Source organism: Balaenoptera physalus (assembly GCF_965194825.1).
Source record: "Balaenoptera physalus genome assembly, chromosome: 3".
NCBI classification, from domain to species: domain Eukaryota; kingdom Metazoa; phylum Chordata; class Mammalia; order Artiodactyla; family Balaenopteridae; genus Balaenoptera; species Balaenoptera physalus.
Window position 1 is genome coordinate 159,803,940 of NC_138890.1, and position 27,466 is coordinate 159,831,405.

The 27,466-nt window shown below is 38.8% G+C and overlaps 1 protein-coding gene and 1 pseudogene across 2 annotated transcripts in view; both read right to left on the reverse strand.

Annotated features, from left to right (window-relative positions):
- The window catches only part of LOC309656857 (serine/threonine-protein kinase MARK2-like), a 145,305-nt gene extending 130,770 nt beyond the window's left edge, over positions 1-14,535 (reverse strand). Inside the window, exon 1 of the mRNA XM_082453880.1 lies at positions 14,463-14,535. The gene's annotated coding sequence lies outside the window, so the exon portion shown is untranslated. The remainder of the gene's footprint in view (positions 1-14,462) is intronic.
- Positions 5,482-6,347, reverse strand: LOC309657021 (mitochondrial proton/calcium exchanger protein pseudogene; annotated as a pseudogene). Its single transcript, XR_014268336.1, has 2 exons — positions 5,664-6,347; positions 5,482-5,541 (listed from the first exon to the last, which is right to left on the reverse strand). The product of XR_014268336.1 is annotated as a mitochondrial proton/calcium exchanger protein pseudogene (transcript).
- Positions 14,536-27,466: the final 12,931 nt, after the last annotated feature.

A 27,466-nucleotide genomic window follows, 5' to 3' on the forward strand; every position in this document is an offset into this window, starting at 1 on the left:
AGATTGGGTACATTTAGTTAAGATTGGGTGCATTTAGTTAAGTACTTTCATGAAATTACTTTTTAAAAATTAAGGTAAGTTAGATTGTTATTAACATATAAAAATAACAGAGGGGTCATAATTTTAACAAATGCTCTGTTAACTTGTGAAAACTATGCTATTATATCAGTCAACATAGCTAGTTAAATAACATGAAATATACTACATCACTAAAATTTTTTTAAACTGTTTTAAGAATGATAGAATGACTTTGTAAATTTTAAATAGGAAATACAGGTGTATTTAAACGCTTATTTAATAGCCTTTTGGTAAATTTAAAAAGCCTGTCATATGAAAAGAGTATCACATAAAAACTAAAAGCATATAAATTGTAATTGGACTCATTTCTGTGAATACTAGTGACAAAATCAAGCAGCTTTGTTAATTTTAGCAAACGACTTTAGTCAATAAAATGGCAATAATATTAACATATATTCAGAACATTGTCATAAAGAGAAAATAAATCAATACAAGTAAGATGTTTAACATGGAGACTAAAATAATAACATAGTTATTAAGACTAGTAAAACTACAACTAAAAACTAATTATACAACTACCATAATTATTAGTATCATTTTTATAAAAATCGCTAACATGTTTGTAGTTTACTGTATGCCAGTCATTGTTTTTGTGGTTTTCATATATTAATTCATTTTGTTACTATTACCTTTACTTTTCTTATCATAATATTCTGAAATTTATGGTATATTAGCAGTTTTGAAAGTTACCATAAATACAAGAAGGAAATTCTTAAAATCCCAGAGAAATAGCAGAGTCAGTAAATAATTTTCCTAATTTTGTGAAAATAAAATTTACAAAACTATGTTAAACTCTATCCTATTTTTAAAGATAATGCATCATATCATTCTAAAAATAAGTTAATCTAAATAACATTCATATTTTAGTCTATTAAATTCATTTTCCCAGTTATCTTAAGTTTTACAACACTTTAAAAAATAAAATTTTATGAAAGATGCTGAATGTTTAGTCTCCAAAGCTATAAAATTTAGCTTCACTACCAACTTATGTGACATGTGCCATTTAGTCTTTTATTTTTATACATATTATATTTCCCCAGATGTTTTGCAATTTGCCTCTTTTCTTGAAATCAACATCATGTTTTTCTATAATACACATGTTTATTATCATTTTAGAAAACTTGAAATAAAGTCATAATACTGAACATTAAAATTACCCAATATATCAATCCACAACCCAGGGTTAACACTGTCAGTGTGGTAGCATTATTCCTTCCAATCTTTTTTCTATGCATCTTTACCTATATTTATATTTTTTTATGTATTATATTTGCTCTACATTACATTAATAGGACTTTTTCACGTAGAATATTTGCTACAGATAAATTAAGAAATCCTATCCATATTTCCCAGATATCAATATAGTATGGCAGAAAAAAACCCTACAAACTGAATGACAATGGAAAAAAAGATATAGCTTGTCTATCTTTACTTTTAAATCATACTACTAATAAAATTAAGTTGATAATATCTACCATGTAGAGGTGAAGGGCTCAGTTTCTGAAGGCACACTGCCTGGGTTTGAATCCTGGGTCTCCCATTTACCAATGTGTGACTTTGGACGAGTTACTCATAAGCCTCATTTCAAATGGGTAGAAGCATTTCAAAAACTTGTCAGATTGATGCGACAGTAAGTGAAATGATGTACGTGAAAATGGTTGGCATATTTCCTGGCATAGAGTTAAGTGTTCCATAAATGTTTTCTACTATTTTTATTACTATCATTTACAATCTAAACAGAATCAGGCTTTTTTTTTTTTTTTTCTTTCTCTTTACATCACACAGAGGCAGGCAGACTTCATGTAACACTGACACTTGGTCTAATTTACATTAACCAACTCATGCAATTCCTTACTGACCAGACCAAGGGAGTGCCTTACCTACTGTACTATGCAGACTTCTATTGGGAAGCTTTACAATGCCTGCTGCTCTACTGGGAAGCTTTACAATGCCTGCTGCCCTGCTGCACCCCTCTTTTTAGAACTCTACAGAATAGCTCCAGATGGTCCCTGTATATTTTCGACAACCTTGGTCAACGTTACAGGTTTGGGAGCCTCCTTGCCTGTTTTAGATCAACGTTCAATCCATTCTGAGCCTCTATTAGTAGGCCTGTCTTCCTCCTTTCCTAGTAGATCTTCAGACTCAATGATGTTTCAAGTAACCCAGCTTAGTTCTCCTCCCTGCACCTGAAAGAGGCTAAAATGTACTCCAAACATGGATATACAAAATGCCTTTCATCTATTCACCACTGTCAGTGTATTAGTGAAAGTCCAATTTTTCATTAATATAATAAATCTGACATAAACACGGTCAATAAAAGTCTATTTCAAAACAGATTCCTTGAAGTGAAATAAATGTAAACCTCTTGCTATTTACGGTAAAATTGAGTTAAAAAAAAATCTGTTGTGATACTGTATATCCACACATCAGCAGCACATGATAAAATCTCAGTGTTCTCTCAAAGACAAGGAAAGAACTGCTTTTTTTTCATATGTCATTATGATGGGAAACATCACATCTCATTGTGTCTCACTTTAGCTTATTTTTTCTCTTCACAGAAGTAAAAATACATACACTTATATTTAAAATAATGATGAGAAAAATAATCACATATTTATTAGTCTTACTATTAAGAATTAATATCAGCATTTGGGTGTATAACTTTCTGGAATTATTTGCACATATAGTTTTTGTTTGTTTTCCTTGTTCATAATATTGCTATGGTATTACAAACATTATTAAATGACATGAATTTTATTTCTATTAACAATTTGATTCTTTTTCCATGTCAATGTTCTTTAACTGGATTAAAGGTAACAAAAATATAGCATTTCATGCATTTCATTCATTTTTTTTTTTTTTTCACCTTCATTTTTCTATTTATTATCAAAATGGACTCAAGGAATCCCATGTTTTTCATTTGTTTATAATTCATTATCATTTATATTTTTATGCTCAAATGATCCCGGATATGACCCTTCAAGTTGGTGCCTATGTTTTTTGACATTCCTCCATTAAATTATCTTTAGCAGTTCTATCGAGGTTTAATTTACGTACCATAACATTCACTCATTGTGAGTATGTAATTCAATAAATTTTGGTAAATTTATAGACTGAAACCATCTCTAAAATCCAGTTTTAGAACATTTTCATCGTGACAAAAAGTCCCACTGTGTCCATCTGCAGTTCACCTCCATTTCCACTCCGGGGTCTAGGCAAACAGGGATTTGATTTGTTTCTACAAATTTGCTTTTTCTGTACATTTTCCACGCACGGAGTCAGCGTCCAGCTCCTGTTACGAGCGTATAAGCGTCTGGGAGCATCATGTCCTCTTGGCAACCTGACCCTCTCGTCACCATGAGTGACCTCTTCTGCCCTGGTAATCCTGGCTCTAACATCGACTTTGTCTGATATTAACGTTGGCTTTCCTGGACTAGTGTTAGCACCACTTACCTTTCTCCATTCTTTTACTTTTAACCTATTTGTGTCTTTACATTTAGATGTGTTCCTTGTAGAGTACACAGAGTTCAGTCTTGCTTTTTTATTTAATCTGACAATATCAACCATTTAGTTAATAAAACTAGAAAAAGAAAAAACCATACGACCATCTAAATAGACACAGAAAAGATAAACAACAAGAATTTACTTTATAGCACAGGAAACTATACTCAGTATCCTACAACAACCTGTATCATGAAAAATAACCTGAAAAAAATATATATAATTGAATCACTTTGCTGTACACCCAAAACCAACACAACACTGCAAATCAACTATACGTCAAAAAAATTAAAAATAAATAGTAAAAAAAATAGATGCAGAAAAAGCATCTGACAAAATCCAAAATCTGTTCCTAATAAAAAGTCTGATGGAATTTACAAAAAAGATACTAGAACTAAAAACTGAGTTTGGTAAGTCTGCAAGATACAAGATCAATATATAAAAATCAACTGTATTTCTATATACGAGCAATAAACAAATGGAAAGTGAAATTTTTAAAATTCTATTTACCTACAACAGACAGAATGTGGAAGCAACCCAAGTGTCCACGGATGGATGATGGATAAACAAACTGTGGTCCATACACACAACGGAATATCATTCAGCCTTAAAACAGGAAGGAGATTCTGACACCTGCTACGGCGAAGGTGAACCTTGAGGGCATTCTGCTCAGTGACACCAGCCAGTCACAAAGGACAGATCCTGTGTGATTCCACTGATATGAGGGCCCTGAAGGGTTCAGATTAAGAGAGACAGAGAGTAGATGATGGATGCTGGGGGCTGGGGGCAAGGGGTGGGGAGCTGTTATTTAACAGGTGCAGCTTCAGCTTAGGAAGATGACAAGAGATGAAAAGAGTTCTGGAGACAGATGGTGGTACCGACTTTACCACAGTGTGAATGTACTTAATGCCACAGCCTGTATACTTAGAATGCTTAAAAAGGGTAAATTTTAGGTTGTGTATTTTACCACAATGAAAAAATTCCATTCACAATACCATAAAAAATATGAAGCCACACACTATTGCTGAGGGAAATGGAAAAAGTCCCGTTTTATTCCTCACTGGCCGTCCCCAGAAGTGCCCCCATTGTTTATTTTCCAGTCTTTTCTTATTTTCTGACACACGTTATTCTAGTACCACTGCTGTCCCAGCCCTTGACCAGTTATGCTTCCAAACAGCCCCGGCTCCTCTTCGTGGGGGTGGTTAGACGCCAAGGGCTGGGAGTCAGGGGTGCTCATTGCTACTGGGGTGTCACTGCTGCTAGGCCCGGTCCCCAGACTGAAAGGGAGCAGGAGGTTTGACAGCATGAAGGACCAAGGATCTGATGAGAGCAATTTAACAAAGGCAGAAACTAAGTCACGAAACAACAGCTTCATCTGTGACAACTCAAAGAAACTTTCAACAATGCACTTGGCATAAAAGGATGGATTAGCAGTTCAATCATTCTAAAAGAATCACTCATATGGTGAGGGTGTCAATCCTTCAACATGCTACACCTTAAGCAAGCAATTAAAACTCCAAAGGAGGACTTCCCTGGTGGCGCAGTGGTTAAGAATCCACCTGCCAATGCAGGGGACGCGAGCCCGAGCCCCGGTCCGGGACGATTCCACATGCCGCGGAGCAACTAAGCCCGTGCACCACAACCGCTGAGCCTGCGCTCTAGAGTCTGCGAGCCACCGCAATGAGAAGCCCGCGCACCGCAACGAAGAGTAGCCCGCTCGCCACAACCAGAGAAAGCCACTCGCAGCAACGGAGACCCAACGCAGCCAAAAATAAACAAGTTTTTTTAAAAAAACAAACAAACAAAATAACCCCCACAAACTCCAAAGGCGGAGCCGTGAGCACACTTCAGGCAGAGAACAGAGCCCCGCGGAGCCCACCCACGCGGTTACGGCTGCACCTTCTCTACAGAGCTGCGTCAGCCACACACTGTCCCAGCGGAAAATCGGGGACCCTGAGGCGTCTGAAAGAAACATTCAGCTAACTCAGGCGAGAACTAAAGCTACTGCGGGACAATCTCTTGCTGTGACTTTAGACACTTAAAGCAACTGACAGGTGAGCCCAGCAGGGGCCCACGCCCATTACCTGCCTGCGCTCTCGGCGGGTCAGGCTGTGGCCGTGCAGGATGCGCCAGAGCATGCGCGCGGCGATCTTGGTGTCGATCCAGAGCAGGCGGAAGCCGTGGTAGTAGTGCTTCAGCTCATCCAGGACCCGCTGGCCCAGGGACTTTCTCCCGGCCGCCTCTGCGGGGGGGCTGTACACGGGGCCGCCTTCTTCCAGCTTCTTGTTCTTGTCTTTTAGGGACCGCAGGGACTTCTCCACCACGGAGTCATCGCCCAGCGGGGGCGACGAGCGCCAGCAGCGCACAGGAAGGAACCTCGGCGCTGCGACCACCACGCACGTGTGCCGGGGCCTCAGAGCCCAGCGGCCGAGGGGATCACCTCGCGAGGAAAGGCACACGGGGTGGACGGGACTGCAGCCGCCAAACGGAAGTTTCACGTAGCTCGTCAGCCCCGCGGTGCTGGCACAACTGAGGCAGGCACAGTCCCCCGCACGACCCCTCGGAGCGGCGGCGCGGGGCGGCGGGAGGCGGGCGGGGCCCCGGCCGCGGCAACTCCTCAGTAAAATGGACGCCATGTGCCCTGCGCGGCGGCCGCCGGCCTTCTGATGCTGCTGCTCCTCCCCCGCGGCGGCCGTGGCGCCTCCGCCCGCCCGCGGAAGGTTGAGAACGGCGGTTGGCTGCAGGCGGCTGGCGCTCAGCTCCTTCATTCATTTTTATAATAAATTTGTATTGTCCTTGTTAAGCATTTAGGGGGTTTTCAACTTACTGTTTAGACGTCACCATGATGGTCATTCTTAAAGCAATTTTGTTTATGCTCCAATGTACCCTAAGAAAAAAATTTTAAATACAATTGAAAAATTTAATAGACATTCATATTTATAAGGAAATACAAATTGCTCTCAGAAAAAAAAAATAATTGCACCAATTTAATCTCCCAACACAATCTGAGCATTCAATTTTCATGTCTACTACAACAGCAGCATAATGACTCATTTTTATAGGTTCTAGTTTTGGGTTAAATTAAGTGCTTTATGCTGGTTGGGTATTTTTCCATTTAATTAGTGGGGTAGAACTTTACAAAAATTTAATAACAATCTAATCTCTTCAGTTTATTCTCTGTTGCTACAATTTGTTGGCTGTTGTTCTTCTACTTTCGTTCATTCCACCCTCTGTTGGGATAACAGACTTTTAATTGATTTGCTTACATTCTTTAGATATTAAAAACATTAATCTGGACTTCCCTGGTGGCACAGTGGTTAAGAATCCGCCTGCCAATGCAGGCGACAAGGGTTCGAGCCCTGGTCCGGGAAGATTCCCCATGCCATGGAGCAAATAAGCCCGTGCACCACAACTACTGAGCCTGTGCTCTAAAGCCCACGAGCCACAACTAACGAGCCCACGTGCCACAACTACTGAAGCTTCGCAGGCCTAGAGCCTGTGCTCCGCAAAAAGAGAAGCCACCGTGATGAGAAGCCCACGCACCACAACGAAGAGTAGCCCCCACTCGCCACAACTAGACAAAGCCCGGGCACAGCAACAAAGACCTAATGCAGCCAAAAATAAATTTTTAAAAAATTAATCTTTCTTCTATTACTTTGTTACATATATTCACAACTTATAATTTTCTATGTAATTGTTTTTGTAATTGACACATACTTTTAAAAAACTGAGGTAGCCAAATCTAGTTTTAAATATGTATATGCATGGATGGATAAAAATATATAATTATATATTTACATATATGCATATACACACATAATTATATGTAATTTATAAAGATATATATTTAATTATATGTACGTTTGAATTATTTTATGTAGCAGGTTCATAAATATTCAACTGCCAGTTAAATATTTGCTCTATATTTTTCTATTAAAATGTTATTGAATTGATCAAGGTTGACATCACTAGTGAAAATCATGTTGATACCATTCATTCCCAAAATATTTCGATAAGAAGGACGCTTGACTGCTACGGTATTCTTCATAAAAGACCATAAACTCAGTGTAACCATGAGGAAAGATCAGAAACACTCAGATTAAGAGATATTCTACAAAATACCTGAGCAGTGCTCTTTAAACCTGTCGAAACCATGAAAAACAAGGGAAGACTGTCACAGATCATAGGAGACCAAGGAGACAAGATGACTGAATAAAATGTGGTGCCCTGAGTAGACTCCTGGGAAGAAAAATGTTAGTGGAAAAACTGCAGAAATTCAAATATCATCTGTAGTTTACTTAAGAACACTGTACCAATGTTAATTTCTTATTTTTGAAAAATTTACCATGGTTGTATAACATTAAGAAAATTGAGTGAAGTGTGTATGGAAACTTTCTGCATTATCTCTGCATGTTTTCTGTAAATCTAAAATTATTCCAAAGTATATTTATTTATAAATTATGATTATGTATCTATACAATGATACACCTCAAATTTACTTTGTTTTATTTTAATGTAAGAGTAATGCATGGTTTTTTCCTAAATGGTTAATATTCTCAATGGCAAATATATTTCTATTGGCTTCTTAAAGATTTTATATACATTTTTATATTATTATTAATTTCAGCAAGCCTTTTTATTTGTCAAGTTATATCTGCCTATTTTCTATTTATGATTCCCCTCTCTTAGCTAATAGATTTCACACCACATTTTATCTGAGTATTTTCTTACTTGTTTTTATCTCCGATCAGAAGTATTTTTAGAAATATGATCATGTATACATTGAGCTTTTTTCTTGTCCTTAAGCTGCCATACTTTCTTCATTCAACTTTGTTTGGTTTTGTGTTTGTTATTTATTCATCTTTGTGTTGTAAGTATAAATTCAAGGCTCAAGTTGCAATCTTCCTCTCCTGTATCATATGTGAGGACAGGGAAATACATATTTTTCCTAGGTGAATTCTGAGGTCCTAATATTCAACTTTGCATAGCAGTGGTCTGCTTTTCTGAACTTGAACCCTCTTTTCTCACTAGACGTTTCCTGACTAATACATTTAATTGCACATCTGTGCTGTATCCTTGATCATGTTGAACTTCTCCTTGTCCTAGAACTAATCCTGTGTTATTTCTTGTGCATACGGAGACAGGTTAATTTCCATACTAAATTAAATATAGTGAGAAAGTCTCCTGTCAAAGGAATTATGAATTCCAAGTTATAGTCTGATTTAAAAAGAGATTAGTTTATGGGTGAGGCACATAAGTATTGAGCTTTAGGTGATTCAAAGAAATTTCCTCTCAAATTGATGGATATTTTTTCTGTTTTCTAGTGAATCCAACAAATAGGTCTAGAATTTAGGGATAAAGAATGCATGTGAATCAAAATCTTCTTTAGCTTTTGGAAAATATATTTGTTTAGGTGCCACTGAAGTTGCTTTAGTGTAGGGTATGCAATGGAAAAAATGTAGTCCAGGAACGTACTTAAAATCTTTCTCACTGATATTGGTTATATCAAATCTCTTCCTCTTTGCAATAACCAATTTCTAGATCTTGGCATAGTGTTTTCTCTCCTCTATAACTCAAAAGACATAGTCACATTCTACCTTTTTGTTGTATCTTCATAAGCAATTAAAGCAGATTTTTCAGGCACTGTAGTTGGTTGTTCAAACTCATCAAATTATATTTTGTATCAACAGAATTTGTTTCCATTAAATCTTTGCTCTTTTTATCAGATGACATTAGCTACATTATACAGTAAGTCCCCTACATACAAACGTGTTCCATTCCAAGAGCATGTTTGTAAGTCCAACTTGTTTGTAAGTCCAACAAATTTAGTCTAGGTATCCAACTAACACAATCGGCTATCTAGTACTGTACTGTAATAGGTTTATAATACTTTTCACACAAATAATATATAAAAAACAAACACAATAAAGAAAACATTTTTAATCTTACAGTACTGTACCTTGAAAAGTACAGTAGCACAGTACAACAGCTGGCATACAGGGGCTGGCATCGAGTGAACAGGCAAGAAGAGTTACTGATTGGAGGAGGGAGAAGAGGTGGGAGATGGTAGAGCTGAATGATCATCAGGAAGAGGAGACGGAGGGCAAGCTGCAATTTCACTCACGCCTGACATTGATGGCACAGGTTCTGGTTCCCTGCTGGATTCAATTCTATTTACTCTTTTGAAAAAATGATCCAGTGATGTCTGGGTAGTAGCTCTTTTTTTCTCATCATAGATAATACGGTAGCCCTAGAATGTATTCTGTACAGCTGCTGCAACCTTCGTGTACTATTATATGTTCAGGTTCTGTGTTTCAAAAACTAACAATGCCTCCTCAAATAAAGAAAATCCCCTTGCCATTTCCTGTGTCATGAATCTCTCTGGTCCTTCAGTTATTTCTTCTTTCTCTTGTCTCTCTTCAGCCTTTCTCTGGGCCTCCAATTCCTGGCGCTTCTTATCAGTACCAGCTACATTACTGCTGCTTTTACGCTTGCTTCCAGATATCCTGGGCTTGAAATAAAGATAGTGTACTACTGTACTCTATACAGTACTGTAAAGTACACAAAAGCACAACCACTTGTAAAGGATGCATGCACGTAACGATGTACGCCAGACACGTGAACTAGTTTACGCGACTGGACATGCAAATGCACATTCGCATCTATGAAAGTTTGCAACTTGACAGTTCATATGTAGGGGACTTACTGTATTCATAATGGAAGAAAAATATTTATACAATATCATTTTAAACAAATCAAATGGAATTGACATGCAAATAAACTTTATTCAGCAAAATCAGCTAGCAAATAAATAAAGTATGGCTATGACTTCTTCCTGACAACTTCAGAGAAACTGCACTATCCTAAATTTACAAAGGTGCTTTATTTTACTTAATTTTCCTTTCTATATTATGTCAGCATTTGACAAGTAATTTAAAGAATATAAAGAGTTTGTTGCCAACGATAGCTGGCTTTTAAGGGTAATTAGGAAAAAAAAATCCTTGACTTTAATAATAAAGTACCTTGCTGTAATACGGAAACAACCTGTTCTATAACCTATGATAATTTGATTAGTGAAAATTGTACATAATTTGGAGAAGTAAATGAGCTGTAAAGGGTAGAAGTAAAACTACAAGCCACTTCCCAATTAAAATGTACACATGCATAAGAATCTGTGTTTGTTTTAAAAATAGTTAACTGTTATAATTTGTTTCCATCTAGGATATTTGTTCTATATTTCTCCAACATTCACGATAGATAGTTTCTTAAAAACTTTGAGATTATTGTTGATTTTCTCCTTAGCAAGCACACATAAACACAACTAAAATTACATGAAATATGTCCTACAGTATCATATTGGAGATAAATTAAAATTAGAAATAGCTGAGTTACAATCTTCTAATTCAGGCCAAGTCCACAGAACTTGACAGTTTCAGGTTAATGATTGCTAGAAAAATACTCCTGCTAGATAACACAGAATAAGTTTTACATTAATTCTTGCCTGGCCAGCTCTGCACCTTGTTACTTAATTCTTGAATGTTCCATCTCCTCAGCAGCAAAAACACTCCGGAATCCTGGCTTGAGTTAATTTTTATTTTTTCAGTTACTTTTGAATCAGTATCACAAGTCATCAGTACAAATTGCTACCCTACAATACTACTAAGATTTGCCTTGTTTGCTTCTCCTTTTTATTTTTCATTTTTAGAAGTTAAAGTGAACCAAATATCCAACCTTAATTTAAACTGAGAACAAAGGAAAAAATAAACTAGTTCACAATTGATTCTAAATGTCAGAAGATTTACACTGGATTTTGGGAATGCTACATGATGTTTTGTAATTGCTCTGTCATATCACATCGCTTTTTCCTTCACACCCAAATTCTGGCTTTATTGATTATATCGACTCTCTTGGATTTCCATGTACAACAGAAGTCCTTTGGGGAATACACTCTTCCATACAAATAGACTATGAAAATGCTTTGTTTCCCATATTTGTTTCCCCTTAGAAACAAAATAAGTAGACTTTTTTACTGCACTTTGAAAATTCAAGTCTACCTTTGCCAGAATAGCTTAGTTCTTGAACTACTCTTTATCTTAAGAAAATTGGTGAAAGGAACCAAGATCTATCTTCCACCATTTTTACTGACCCCCCTGAGTCAGTCCCCAGAAAGGGTCCTCCTGTCCGGTGTCCTTTGAGCCAGCAGAGTGAGCCCAAGTTTGCTTCAGTTTGGAATCAAAGAAAAGCCTTATTCTTTGATCAAAAAATGGAGAAATGTGAGCTTGTGCTCTAGGACACAAACTCTCTCGGAGAGTCTGAGGGTGGGGCTGCTTTATAGGGTTTTTGTCACTGGGGAGGGGGACAGAGTTCTTGCAGAGAGGGTACTGTTTTCTACTGGGCCATGTATGTCCAGGTTTTAGATGGACTATCAGGGGACTGACTCCTACAGCTCGTCCCACTGGTCCCTGGGCCAAGACCTTGGAATTTACTCTGAGGAGATCGACTTGCTCTGTCCAGGGAGGTCTGTCCACAGCCATTAACATCATCTTTTGCTCTTTGTCTAAGGGGACAGCAGTCTCCAATCTGTCTCCCGTTTAGGGGGATAGTAGCTCCCAATTTATCGAAGATCTCTCTTCCTGGCAGGGGTGTAGTGTATTCAGGACATACAGGAAAGAATGGGTGAGTGTGTGTTCATCCAATTTACATTCGAATGGCTCTATCAATGCCTGTTCTTGGGCCTTACTTGATAACCCCATAATTTTACAACTCTTGTGACCAAGTTTGCCTGATCTGGTATTCAGAACCAGTAAGGGGCATCAGTGTCGACTAAGAATTGGATAGGGATAGGCTTCCCCTTATTCCCAAAGTCAGCCAGGGCTCCTCGGGAGTCAATTGCAGTGCCAGCTTAGAAGCCCCTTGGCCCTGTCATTCTTCATCTATTTGGACCATCTGCCATTGAGGGTAGTGGCTGGGATATGCCATATCTGTCCCCCTTCGGGGTCAGCAAGGGCATTTTCCCTTCCAGTGTCCCTCTTGTTTACATATGGCATGCTGATTGTGTCCTAGTTTCCTTGGCTTGCTATCCCTCAGTGGGGGGCAGGGGTCACTCACTGGAGTCAGGAATCTCCTTGGGCGGGTAGTCCAGATTCCCCTGCTGACTGGCTGACATTGAAGGGCTTGCCTCCGGGTCTTTTCGTCCTCTGACTTTTCTTGGTTGTTAAACACCCAGTAGGCAAACTCAACCAGGGGAGAGATAGGGGTGTCTAATTCTATTTCCAGTTTCTGAAGCTTAGGACTAATGTCAGGGGCACTTTGAAATGAAATATGACCTCAGGATTGCATTCCCTTCCAACAACTCAGGGTCGGTGGTGGTACAGATTCAGAGGCATTCCTTGAGGTGCACTAGCCATGCTGAGGGGTTTTGTCTTGGAACCTGATTGATTTCCTTTATCTCATTCCAATTGACAGATTTCTTTCCTACTGCCTGGATTCCCTCTAGGATCATATTTTGACAACGGGTCAGACTGTCTTCCACTCCACTCTCCAATGTCTTGTTGGTCCCATTTGGCTTTGTTATCTGGGATCCCTTGATTCCTCAGTCTGAAAATAGCATGAAATAGCATATTTCTGTTTTCTTTGCTTCTTCTTGGGCTTTTGAAAAGACCATGGCCTTTCCTTCCCTTGTTAGGAGTACACTGAGGAGGCTCTGGATGTCAGCCCAGGTGGGGTCATGGGCTTGAAAGATTCCCCTAATCAGATTCAGGAAGCTCTCTGGATCTTCTCTCAATCCCTTACTATGACTTCTGCAGTTATACCAATCAAAAGTGGTAAATGGGATGCACACCTGGATGAGCCCTCCTTCTCCGTCCCAGACCTGCCTCAAAAGGAGTACTTTTTCTGGCGGGTTGTTGGATCCTGGCTGGTAATTAGCCTCACTTCGTGTACTTGCTGGACTGTGTTCTGGGGGAGGGGGTTGGTCTGAAGAGGGACCCTCAAGCCTGTGGCCGAAATCGGAACACATGAACGAAGGGTGTAGGGAGGGAGCAGTAGAAGGAGGGTGAGGGAGGAGCTTAAGAAGGTCCTCAGGGGGAGGGTCTAGGACTGGTATTACCTCAGTGGAGGAGTGCCCACATCCCTTTTGAGGGTTTTTGTTCAGATAAAAGGCCATAAAAAACTGGACATAGGGAATTTCATTCCATTTCTTTTGTCTCTGGCATAGCAAGTCCCGCTGTAAAAGGTTGCTGTAATTTAGAGACCCACTGATGGGCCAACTTCCCCCATCTCCCAGCCGGTATTGGAGCCTGTCTGCATTACATAGGAAGATGAAGTGTTTTGGGGTCAGGGGTGATACCCGAAAATCTTCCCGTTCTGCAGGATGCACCCTAATGGGCTATCCTTCTGTATGGTGGACATTTGGCTCCCCATTCCTTAGAGATTCTGTTTTAGATTTGTTTCCAATTTCCAAGGGGGGGGGGGAGTTAGAGTTATTTGTTGGTATGAAAATTCCACAAGATTTGACCCAAATAAGATTTCTGGTTCTGGAAATTTTGAACCAGCACCAAATTGTTAATGGACTCCTCAAAAGTCCAAAACAGGAGGTGGTCAAATGGCGTGGACTCTGATTTAACTGGGGGTGCCACGTGAATGTGTAATGACCCACTCGTCCCTCCTCAGTCAGAATGTGCCACAGGAGGTTAAACGGAACTACCTCTGAGCCAGAGCCACTTAGCCACCTTAGTTCCTGACCTATGTGGTCCCTTAGCGGGGGGGCACAGCTGTCTGAGGCAGGGGCCTTCTCTTTCCCCCTTTCAGCCAAAAAGGAGGAGTTTTCAGACCTCCAGCCAGTTGAGAGCTAAAATTATGAGGAATCCCCATGGAGTACTTACCAGATTGCCGGGTCAGCTGGTATCCTGTGCTGATCCCAGAGGAGAGCCCGTGGAAACTTGGCTGATGAAGAATCACCCAAGGTTTGCCTCACAAGCAGAGGGGGAGGAGAGGTGGGGCGGTGGGGCGGTGGGTGTTTCCTGTTCTCGCCAGCAGCTCACGGTCCCGCGAGTGGCTCACAGGGCCCCCAGCCCACTTCAGGAACTCAGAGATGCATCCTTATCCATTTTGTCAGGCGGTCCTCACTACCTGGATCTTCCCGGGTCTCGCCTCCTGGCTCATGGGCTGCCCAGTTCCTCTACCAAACTGCAAGTGATGAGGGAGAATATACCGTTGACCCAGGTCAGCGAGGAGGGCAAAAAGTCCTGGTGCAGCCGCTACTGCCTTGTACAGGGGTCAGGCAGGCAGCACTGCTGGCGAGACAGCGGGTCAGACTGCTGCGGCTTTTTCTCGTCCACAGGACCCCGCCGTCCCCGGGCATCTGGCACCAAGGGAAGGACAGCCACAAGCAGCTGGAAGATACGCATGAGTATCAGTCTCCAAGCCCCAGTGACAGCCGGCACGGTGTGATCCCCTCGAGGGGGCCAAGTGCAGATGCCCCTAGGGCTACACTGTGTGCGCACCACACCCGGGTATCGGGTTCCTGGGCAGAGTTGCTCTGAATTCTGCTGAAGGCTACCGCCATTGTAACCTTTCGGTGAACTCAGAAACCAGAGCCAGTCATCCTCACACAAACCTCCCAAAGCCTCCGCCATCCTCTCGCTGAACCCAGGGCGAGCCGAAATTGTCAGGCCCCCAAAAGTGTCCTCCTGGTGTCACCCGTGTCGATAAAACAAAATTGAGTTCAATTCTGGAGAGGTCCGACCTCACGTTCTAAAGTTCACACTCTTCCCAACGGATCCTCAACGGCGCGGCTGGCTGGCGTTCTCGTCAGTTACGCGAGAAGAGGGCGGAGTCTCGCGAGGCAGACGCAGCTGCGTGGCTCAGGCTCCAAATCTCGCGGAGTCTCTGCGCATGGCTTGCCGCTGCCATCTTGGATTGAGAGGCGTGTCCTTCTGCCCACGATCCCTGAGCTGAGGTGTGGGGAGCAGCGGTTTCGCACAAGAAACTCTGGTCTGAGGTGCCGGGTTCGAGGCCTCTGCACGCGTCCCCCTGTGAGTAAGTGAGACTATACTAAATACAGAGAAAAAGAAGAAAGGTTAGACTATATTTTATTACCCAGATTCTATTATTTGTTTCCTAGGAATTGTTATTATGCTTTGCAGGTGACACCACCACAATTTTTTTTTAATATACATAGAGCAACAGAATTATACCTAAGAGATATCTAATGTTTTCTCTGAATAAACTATTTTCTTTCAGAATTCTATCTTAAGGCAGATAAAGGGTTAATGTAAGCTGTAGTAGAGACTTTTCATAAAGGGAGGAATGGAGAATGGAAAACTACTTTGGCTACCTCGAGTTTGTATCCCAAATAATGCAACCAAAAATCACTTAGTGAACCTTTTCACTGACGAACGTGAACTAAAAGACCATTAATAAATGAGACAAACCAGCTATTAAGTTTCTAAATCATTAATTCCCGGTAAAGATGTTTTCAACATTCCTAAAGATAATGTATGTTTCACGGGGACTGTAGTAGACTGAATGATGGATTCTCAAAGATGTCCATGTCAGGCAGACTGAAGACAAGGGGAAAGAAAAGAAAAAGAAAAAAAGGAGAGGTGGTAACAGAACCAGAGGTTGGAGTGGTGCAGGATGAGCCAGGGAAGGCAGGCAGCCTCTGAAAGCTGGAAAAGGCACGGAAATGGGTTACTCCCTAAGCCTCCAGAAGGAATCCAGCTCCTTCCAACATCCTGATTTTTGAATTCTGACCTCCAGAGTTGTAAGAAAATAAATCTGTGTTATTTTAAGCCACTAAGTTCGTGGTTTGTTATAGCAGCAATAGGAAACTAATACAAGGACAGAGATTTTAACTGACTTGCTCTCTGTGGTTTTCCCAGCAGCAAGAACATTACTTGGAATATAATAGGGAGTCCATATATACTTGGTGAATGAATGAATTTATGAGTGAATAGTTGTAATAATTAACTAATTAAGTGGTCATGGTAAGGCATGGGGTATAGACTAGTATATGGGCAAAGCTCTGTGTTTCCCAAACCTCTGACAGCAGGAGGCAGGCTATAAAAGCTTCAATCTTATTCTACCACTACGTTTGAGCCCTCAAAATTCAATGTTTTCAATAAGATAAATACTTGTTTCTCACTCCTAATTATCAAGAGCAGGGAAAGTAATCCAAAATAGGCATCTCTGCTCCACAGTCATCCAGTGTTCAGATTCCCTTCTTTCATATTCCGACATTGCCTTGTGAGAGACTTGAATTATCTGAAGTTTGGTTCATTTTCGTATCTTGCAATTGATACAGACTATTCTCTGACAACTTGGCTAGGGTTATGGAAAAGAACATCAATGCATGGTCTCCCCATGTGGCCTGAACTTCCTTACAGCATAGTGGCTAGATTCCAAAGTTGAATATCCAGAAACAGAAATAAGCCAAATGGAAGCAATTTCTTTTTTTATGAACTGGACTCAGAATTCCTATTCCATCACTTTTAACATACTCCATTTGTCAGCATGATCACGAGTCTCCAGTAAAACTGACAAGGTGAAAACATAGAATCCAACAAACATTGGGAATGCCTAATTGTAAGAAGAACATGAGGGATGGGACATATATCTATGTGCCATGTGTAAAAGATGCAATCTAACAGCTTCACCATAAAGGGGAGAAGAGAATTTGAAGAGAAAGCAGCTTTTACTTTTTCCCCAAAGATGTGACATGGAGGTTGCATGCATCACTTCTGTGCATATCCCTTTGACTAAAATTGAGTAAAGTATCCACTCCTAGGTGACACATGCCAGCTAAGACTCTAGTGGAGGGGTAGTTATTACTAATGGGAGGAAAAGAGAACAGTATGTGCCATGATCTGCCACAGGAGTATCTATGCATACCCTTTTTCTGAATTGTATCACTCCCTTCACAAGGAAAACAACCTATGACCCTATTCATTACGTCCAGATCAAATACTAGGATATCTGGGAGCAGTCTTCACCGTAAGATAAATTATCTACCTATTATTCACACCAAATACCTAACTTACTTGGAGTAAGAATATTAAAATTATAATAAAATTTCCCATTTGGAAAAGGAAGGAATGACCAGGCAGTCACTGGTCAGAGCAATACTATCAATATTTTGCTAGAAAAGAACTGCAGAGATTCTCTGTCCTATCACTGGAGTAAGTTTCTTGCTTAGAATTCATTTCTGCTTATTGGAAAAAAGTTCTTGTGCTCTGTCCTTTGTGGCCCTGGCGTTCCCTTTGAAAAAATGTGTTCTTGTGGTAGATCTTCCCTAGCCATATCTGCATAGATATTAAAGAGATTGCTTTTCTCAGGAGCACAGCAGTGTTTATGGCCTGCTTCTGCTCCCACTGATTTGGGAGCTAGAGAATTTTTGAAGGCTAACTATGTGGTTTTCTTGGTAAAAAAATTCCTTAAAAAAACTCACTGAGCTTCTGGTGCAATTGTTTCCAGCTATTTCCATGTGCTTGAAACCACCTCCAAGGCTCTTTTCTGGAAATAATTATTAAACCTGCTCTTATGGAACGGTTCTCTTGTACAGCCAGTGAGTGTCATGGGCTATCATTTTAATGATGGCTCTATTGAAAATGTAAAACTGTATAAAGCAATAGGCTTGTTTGGAAGGTAACTCCCTTAATCTGATCATGGCACAGATCATCTATGGATTCATTTGCTGTGCTGAGAATTCTTAATGGGCACTGTCAGAAAGGCTCTGAGCAGCAGGGTTATCTCCTACTGTTGGGATGATAAAACAGTTGGCTTTTCCGGCCCTATCAGATCCCTCATTTCTGAACTCCTTCTATTCCCTTCGATCTCTGCTTGAAAATTGTCTACTTCTTGCTTGAGCTCATTAATTCTTGAAATAAGCTAGCTAAATGAAGCAATAAACAGCTAACACATGGCAACATTCTGGCTCTTTCCAATAGCTTCTTTTAGAACGTCAGGTTCCTCAGGCAAGCTCTGTGCTCTTCCAGTTACCAGAGGTGACATTTTAAATAAATGCACTGCTTTCACCCTGACTACAATATCAAGGCCACATTTTGTTTTTTAGGTTTTTGTGGTAGGCAGCAAGCTTTCCAATACACAATTCTTTATTGGCCAGAGTAAAGGGTAAGTTGCTAAAGAAATAAACCTCACCATTTCTGTGTCTAAACACACACATGTGTATTTCCCTGTTTGGATTATGGGTCCAGGAATTCTGTGCTCCATGAAACAGTCCAGGCACTCAACAAATTGGCTTTGTTATCCACACCACACAGCTATAAAAGTTGTTCTGGTCATTACCATTTCCATTTGGGAGCAAGGTAAAGAAAGAGTGAGTTATGGGTAGTTGTATTTAAGAAGGTGTATTTGATGTCGTTGTGTCCCATTAGTAAGAATTTAGGCACTTGGAACACCTAGGCACAAGGGAGATTGAGAAGTTCAGTCTCAAGCTTGATGGCCATGAACCTAAGCCATGAACGTAACTGATTTGGATGAAAGCCAGTAGGTTGCGACTGGTGTGAATTCAACATATTATATGTCATCTTTGCCACTGAACTCTATCACATTACCTATCTGAGAACATTTAATGGGAAGTTCTTGAAAAGGGCACTGAATAATCATTGCTTCTCCTATTATTTGGAGTACAGCAATAGTTGAATTTTCCAACCTTACAAGTCCTGAAATTACTGAAAACTCAGGCAATTTAGATTACAGACTATAGACAGACAGAGCTTTTGCTACCAGAGCTATATTTCTTTTCATCTCTGTTTGCAAACTACTTCCAAACCATATTATAAACCTTTTATACACTTTTACTGAAGGAACTGAGGAGCATCCAAACACACCAGTATTCTTGTATATTAAAATTACTTTCCCTAAAGCTATAGGTTTTTGCCAAATGGCCTACTTATCAGATGTTTTTGCAGTGAAAGAAAATGCGCAGTACCTTTCTAACCTGTAGTATCTCCCATACTGCTGGGAGCAGCCAGATGATACAACTCTGTGCAATGAAGAGTAAGTGGAAATCTCCTAGTTTTGCTTTTCTAATGACAACTTGACTCTCAAAACTATTTTGTTCCATTTATAGCTTTTCCACCTGCAATAACGTCTTGATACATGGATATAAATCGGCCTCATGGCAATCATTAGGCAGGGTGGATGAAGATGAAAGTCAGCCTGCTGAGAATCAGAGGATGGAAAGATGGAAAGAAACAGTGCCCATAGTATGATCATCGAGAGTCTACACAAAGCATGCGTTCTCTCCCTCTGGCCTTTCCTTGTCATGTAACGTAAATTTCTTTTAGTTTAACTGCTGTTACTTGATTTTTAGTAGATCACATTCCTTCCCAATACAATGTGGCTGTAGTGTATTCTATTTAAACCTCCCAGAACTGGTGAACATTAGAGTATGCCAGTCTGTTGCCTGTGATTTTTACCTAAATTAACCACATGTCCTGGTATTTGTGCTTTGTTTAGTTCCTTCTGCCCGAATGTGGCCTGGCCCCAAGACTTGTGTTAGCCAATAGAATGTGATGGAAATGGTATTGTGCCAGTTCCTGGCCTGGCACCTTCTGTGTTTGTGCTTTTTGGGAATCAGAACCATCGTGTAAGAGATCCTCCAACCCTAATGGAAGATCCCCAGGGAGCAATCAGTTAGGACACTGGTGAGGAAATGGAGACAACCTGAGATTACACGGAAAGAGAAAACCTAATCCCTGGCATCTGGCAAGAGAAATGCAGATACACGAGTGACCACTGGCAAGACAAGAAGAATAAATGTCCAGATGGGCCCAATCAGTATTGCACAACTGTGAAAAATTATAAAATGGATGTTAAGTCACCAAATTTTGAATAGTGAATTTCATTATAAGAAATAATCACAATAGAAATTGATACACAAGAGGGAGAGGCTTCTGTAACAGAAACCTAAAATTAAGCGGCATTGGTTTTGAAACTGGAGAGTAGACAAAGATCTGAAGGGCTTCATGGTAACTGCTAATAAATTCTGAAAGGACAGTGAGAAAATTTCTATCACAAACCTTAATTAAGTAGAGCTGAGGTAAGTGCAGAATAATCAGCAAAACTGTTGCCTGCGTTAATGTGGAAGATAGAAAGTCCTCATATTGAACTAGTGGATATGGTTATGAAATTTCCAGACAGAATGTTGAAAGTACCAGTTGGCTTCTATTAGCTGCCTAGAATAAAATAGTGTAAGAGTGAGATGAGCTACAGAAGGAGTTGTTCACGTTTAAAGCATAATTTAGAGGAAATATGAAAAAGCCAGTGGTTACTGGGTTCAAAAATAAACTGGTTCTAATTCCCAGTCCCTCTTGGCAAAAGTCTCAAAGTAAGAAATGTTATTAAGACAAATACTAAATACAGGGTCCTACCATTAAAAGCAGCCTTAAGTCAGGGTGTGGTTCTTAGAGTCTTTGATGATACTCGGAAAATGTAAAATGGATGCCTCACACTCAATGAGAAAAAAATGACTTTTGAAAATCTTATATGCATTCCTCCTAGACAGTCCCTGCTAGATCATCGTTATTCTAAGAATCCTGATGGCATTGTACCACAGCACCCTAATTCTCAGTCCAAAGAAGAAGGGCATGACTCAGAAAGAGATGTTATGTGATCTTGCCTTTGTGTAATGGAGTGATTATTGAGACCTGAGAGATACACAGTTTTGCAAAAGAATTATATAAGCTTAAGAAAAAAAAAAATAGTAACATGAAACAACAAATTAAAAGAGTCTTCAGTATTCACAAATTTCTCAGGCAAGAAACAGGCCAAAAAGACACTTAGATGAAGAAGAAGAACTTTTCTTATGGAAAAGGAAAGATGACTCAGAGAGTGCTCAAGAAACATGGAGCAGAACTGGGCCCTAATCAAGTAACTGGCAACATGAACCTGATTGGATTTCAGAATTATAAACTACTACTTCCTGCTCTGTGCCTCTTACTTTCTCTCTTTGTGAAAGTTTTGTTTTCCTGTCCTAGTCTCAACATTGCATACTGTGTGTGTGTGTGTGTGTGTGTGTGTGTGTGTGTGTGTGTGTGTGTGTGTGTGTGTGTGTGTGTGCGTGCGCAAGTTTACTTGTCTACTTAGTTTAAAGGATTTCAGATAAGTGTTCTGACAGCTGAAAATCCTTATGCACAGGTGGACCTCATGATATTCCACATCTCAAGCCTGACTTCCTGACTCTGTGATGCAAAGAGACATCTGCTGTTCTGGGGTGGGGACTAGGGAAGATGAGTGTATTTTAAATGGGGGAGAAATGTGAATCCTTAGGAGCCAGATGACGTACTACAGTTATCTGTTAAATGATAGCTCCAAATGAACTATGCTTTCAGGTATCAGATTCTTGCATAGTCTTCTCCTTTTGAATCTGGGATGGGCCTAAGGGTTACTTTTAGGAGTAGAAGGTGGCCAAAATGATACCAAGCCAAATCTCTTAGAAGGCCTAGCTATTATAGCATTTGGGCTCTTGGAGGACGTGACCACATAAGCGTTTTTTTCTGGCAGACAGAAGAGATAAAGTAGTTGGGTCAATAGATTGAGAGAGAGAGAAAGAGAGAAAGATCATCTGGGTAAGTCTCCAGCTAATCCTCCAGCTTTCAAGATCAATAGATCATTTCAGGTGAGCATAGCACAGATTTCAGCATCTGTGAAATAAGCCATTATTTTTAATAATAATCAAAATATAAAAACTCTTTTTATTCAGGTATTAAATTTGAGTTAATTTATTATGCAGCAGTAGATAATCAGGATATCTTGTCCCTTTCATCCTTTTCTCTCTGGAGCCTGGGCATGATACCTGGTGGTACAACAGCCTTGTGGTAGCTAGGAGGCCGCAGGAGTGAGGATAAAGGTCCACATGATGAGAATTAGAGGAGGACAAGCGAGAGAGAACCCGGCTCTGTGATGTTGTCATGGAGACCCTACCCCAGTTCTATGCTGTCTTTCTCTGGACTTATTATATGAGAGAAACTCCTTTTCCTTGAAGGCATGTTAAGTCAATTTGTAGTAGATCACACTCCTTCCTAATAAAATGTGCCTATGCTTATGCTATATTTAAAGTTTCTGCTATTGGTGAGCATTAAGTTATATGCCTGTGAATATACGCTGCATAACCTACTTCAAAAACAGATTCCAACAACAGGATAGTAAAATAACAATCATAGCATTGGGTTAATAAGTTATCTTTTGAAACATTAACTACTAGAGCAAAAGAGTATGAAAATGCCTTTTGGTCTCTAAGCAGATTTGGTGAACAAGCATACCAAAATATTATGTTAGAACCTATAAGGAGCTATTAGGAGCTTCTGGGACTAGTCATTCTTCTTTTCTTTAAGTGGAAATTAAGCCAGAACAATATTGTTTCTCCTTTCATTTCATTTATTTTTAACCTTCTACTGTCATTGTACTGCATTTACCAGCAGTGTATATCCAAAAGAATTTTAAAAGTTCAGCAGTACCAAAAGAGTTCCAGTTAAATATGAGAAAAATTAAGATATGACCTTATTACCTAAGGAAAACTAAAAACAATTTCTCAGAATCTAAAATTTTTCACATTGCAGCTTTGCTTAATAGCAGAAAAGAAAATATTGTGAGCAAATAATTCAATTTCAAAATATCTAGGAAATTAGAACATAACCCCCAAAACACTGTTTTGTTTATTATACAGATAATATGGGCCATGATATTTTGTTTCTTAATTATAAAATATTTTGCTTGAGAGTATATTTCATAAAGTTTGTGAAGTCTAGAACAATTTATTAAAATCAGAGCACAAATCATGAAGACAGTAACATTCACCAGCTTCTGAGAAAATATCGTCTCCATTACAGTCACATTCATTAAAGGAATTTCTTTTGATTAGGCTTTGTCATCTTCAATGGAAATTTTCAGGGCCATTGAAAAATTGCACACTTTTTTTTCTGTGTCATTCTAAATTCTTTAGAGAACAAATAAGGAAAGTGAATGGCTCTGTTACATGTTTCTCAATCATCTTTAAATGGGTCATGGTTTTAAATAGGCTGTGTCAAATTGGAATGATGTGAACTAAATTATACCTAAGTTTCTCGGTATCATCTGCTTAATGAATTCTTTGCAGGGGGTCAATGTATCATCAGATACGAATTGCAATTCATCTTTGAAAGAGTCAGAATCAATGTATATTTCTTCACTGAAGTGAAGGTGAAAAACTAGCCCTCAAGAAATATTGAAAAATAGGTAACTGAACAATAGCCATAGGTATTCAGTGTCTATAGCAAATAAAAAATCTAGTTACTAATGCCTGACATAATTTATTGCTAAATTCAGTTCCTTTTTGATTTAGTTCCATACCTGGACTTAGAACAAGGATACATAATTAAAATAATCAAGCCATTGAAATATCTTTGACCTTTCAAATGTCCCATGATATGTGCATAAAACCTGTATTTCGTATAGTTATATTATTACAGTGTTGAACTTTTCTTATTTTGATTGAGATTATCAATTACTTTTGGTTTTCCATTTCTTTTACTCTATCAGTTTGAAATTGCACATTCTATTTTAAATGTTCTGTTTCTTAGTTAACAATTTTACGTGTACATTTGACTGATCAAATTCCATAAAAATAGATCTCTGTTCTCCTTGTGAGCAATATAAAATATTATTAATATTTCATGCCTTCTGAGACATTTTTCTTCTAAAATGACATTGTCTGTATTTTAATTACATCTTTTCTAACCCCCAAATATCCAGCATCAAATATTTGTTTATTGTTAACACTTTAGATTCACCACCCTTTTTTACCATTTCTGATATCACAATAGGATCTATGCGTACTTTCTGAAAGCTATCACTTAAAAAAAAATACAACAACTTCAGTGAAAGTCTGTTAATGTTAAGTTCTCTGCTCTTGTTTATTTAATAATATTTTTATTTTTCCCTCAGGTTTGATCTATGGTTAGTTGTGTGTACAGTTCTAAGCTGAGAATTATTTTCTTCCAGCCTTCTTTCTAGGAAGTTGTCTAGCTTCAATTTTTGTTGTTGAAAATTCTGTTGTCATTTAATTGCTATTTCTTAGGAAATCTGAATGAATGTTACATTTTCAAATCTCTTCTTTATATTTCATTCTTCGTAGTTTTACCTGAATGTGTTTAGATTTATTCAACAAATGTTTATTGAGTGTCTGCTAAGTGCCAGTCACTCACTCGTCTAGGACTGTAGGATGCAACAGTTTTGGAATCATGCTGCCTCAATCTGGGGAAAGACATCATGTCCTTCATCAATTCTGGAAAAATCTCAGTTGGTATCCCTTAAGTAGGATTCCCTCTTTCACACTCCATGGCTTCCTAGCCTTTTGCTAGATATGTGTTAGACATTCTCATTCTGCATACACATCTCTCAAACTCTCTTTCAGATTCTCCCTTGCCTTGCCTCTCTGTGGTAATACTTAAGTACGCCTTTTTGCTGCTATGAATTTTCTCTCAGGCTGAACCTGAAATATTCTTTTATAATGTTAACTTTAGACATCTCTTCTTTTTTTTAATACCGTTATTTAGAGCTATAAATTTCCATCAGAGAACTGCTTTAGTTACATCATGTAAATTTTGCTATAACTTTTTCATTTTCATTCATCTTTAAATATTTTCAAATTTGCATTTTAATTTCTTATTTGATCCACTGGCATTTAAGAGTATGTTGTTTAATTTCCATATATTTATAAGTTTCCTCCTGATAAAGACTTCTAATTTTGTAGAGGTTGGGGAATATACTTCGTATGATTTCAATGCTTCTGATTTTATTGAGGCTTTTTTTATGGCCTCACATACGATTTATCATGGAGAATGTTCCCTGTGCACTTGAAAATAATATGTACTCTGCTTTTGCTGAGTGGAGTGTTCTGTAGATGTCTGTTTGGTTTAGTTGGTTTATTAGTGTTGTTATAGCCTCCTGTTTCCCTGTTAATCTGCCTAGTTGTTCCATCCTTATTAAAAGAGGAATATTAAAAACTCAAAACTATAATTGTTGAATTATCTATTTTTCCTTCGATTCTGTCAGTTTCATCCTAATGCATTTTGGGACTTTGTTGAATAACACATATATTTAATTTTTGTGTATATTCCTGATCAATTGACTCAACATTGTATACTGTCACTCTTTATCTCTAGTAACATTTTTTTGTTTTAAAGTTTATTTTTTCTGATACTAATAAAGCCACTTGAGCTCTCATGATTGCTCTTCACATATCTTTTTCTAGTATTTTGTTTTCAATATGTTTTTATATATGAATCTAAAGTGTCTCCCTCTAAACAGCATATAGTTGGATCTTGATTTTCTTTATAAAATCTCACAATCTTTGACTTTCAATTGTTTTATACAATCCATTCACATTTAATGTTATTATTGATATGGTTGGATTTATAGCTACCATTTTTATTTTTGTTTCTATATGGCTCATGTCTTTTTGTAGCTCTGTTCCTTTTATACTGTGTCCCTTTTTCTTAAACATATTCTAGTACAGTATTTAGTGATGTGTAATTCTATTGTTTAGTTTTTTTTAGTGGTTGTTCTATGGCTTAAAAATGGCTATTAACATCATCAAAATCTGCTTCACATTTGTACTGACTTGAATGCAGTGAAATACGGAAACTTCATTTCTATACAGCTCCACTCCCTCCCGCCTCTTGTGTGCTAATATTCTCATAAGTATTAGATCTATATATGTTACAAACCCACCAACATATTGTTATAATTCACACTCATATAATCTTATGCCTTTTACAGAAGCTAAGAGGAAAGCTAAATATATATGTGTGTGTGTGTGTGTGTGTGTGTGTGTGTGTATGTAGAAAGAGAGAGAGAATTTATAGTTGTTTATTAACCTTCTTCTTATCCATTTCTGTTTCTCTTCATTCTTCATGTGGACTCCAGTTACTGTCTAATTTCTTCAATACAGTTTTCTTATTTTGGTAATAATTGCATTTATTTTTATTTTTGGTAAATCTGTTTTTTTTTTTTTCTTCCAATTCTCCAAACACACCTTTATAAATAATGGACAGTATAAATGTTTGGAAGAGCAAATGGCAGAATTGGAGCCATTAAGCCATTTTTAGCGACACAGCTGTTTTGGGGGGTGGTTACAGAAAACACTGAAATTATCTACAATATTTTTAAGTCAATTCTCTCCTCATATCTTCCATGAAATACATTTTTTTTGCTAAATGAGGAAAAGTGCTGTGAATGGTGTGGGGTGGGGGTAGTGAGGGCTGCTCTGACCATTCCAGGTCACAAAGAAACAGACCTGCAGGCTCTGGCAGAGCACGCATTTATTTCCAGAGTCAGCTTCAAGTAACAACATCCCTGCTTGATGTTGTTGTTGTTTATTTGGTTGTTTTATTTATTTTTTTAGTGACTTGGTTAAACTGTCTCTGTGAAGTCTAATTCCCTTGCTTTGTGCTGCCTTTGATGTCCCAGTTCAGATAATTTATTTTTCCTGTTGTCATCTTTTAAACTGGCTACTTAGGGTGTCACCACTGGGTTGGCGTATGCCTCTTATTGGTCACAGGTTGTGCTTAAGCCCCTTTAGCCAGTTAGATTTTTCCTCTTTGTTGGTTATTTGTGTGACTTAGAAGCTGCTACAGGGAGTTTATATTTTTGCTTCATATTCAGACAATGACTGTTGCTTGGAGGTTTGCTCTTTGATCACTCCTGAGAAGGTGAATCCTTGAACATGTACAGTCCTACAGACTGTCAAGGATGTGTGCAATTTGATTTTTTTCTGGCTTCGTAATTGTTGCCCCTGAGTAAGAGAAGTTCATGCTTCAGCCAGTTTTCATTAGAGGTTGTGCTTAAGGTCCTTGTGCCTGCGAGGCCTCTTCCCTGCATCGAT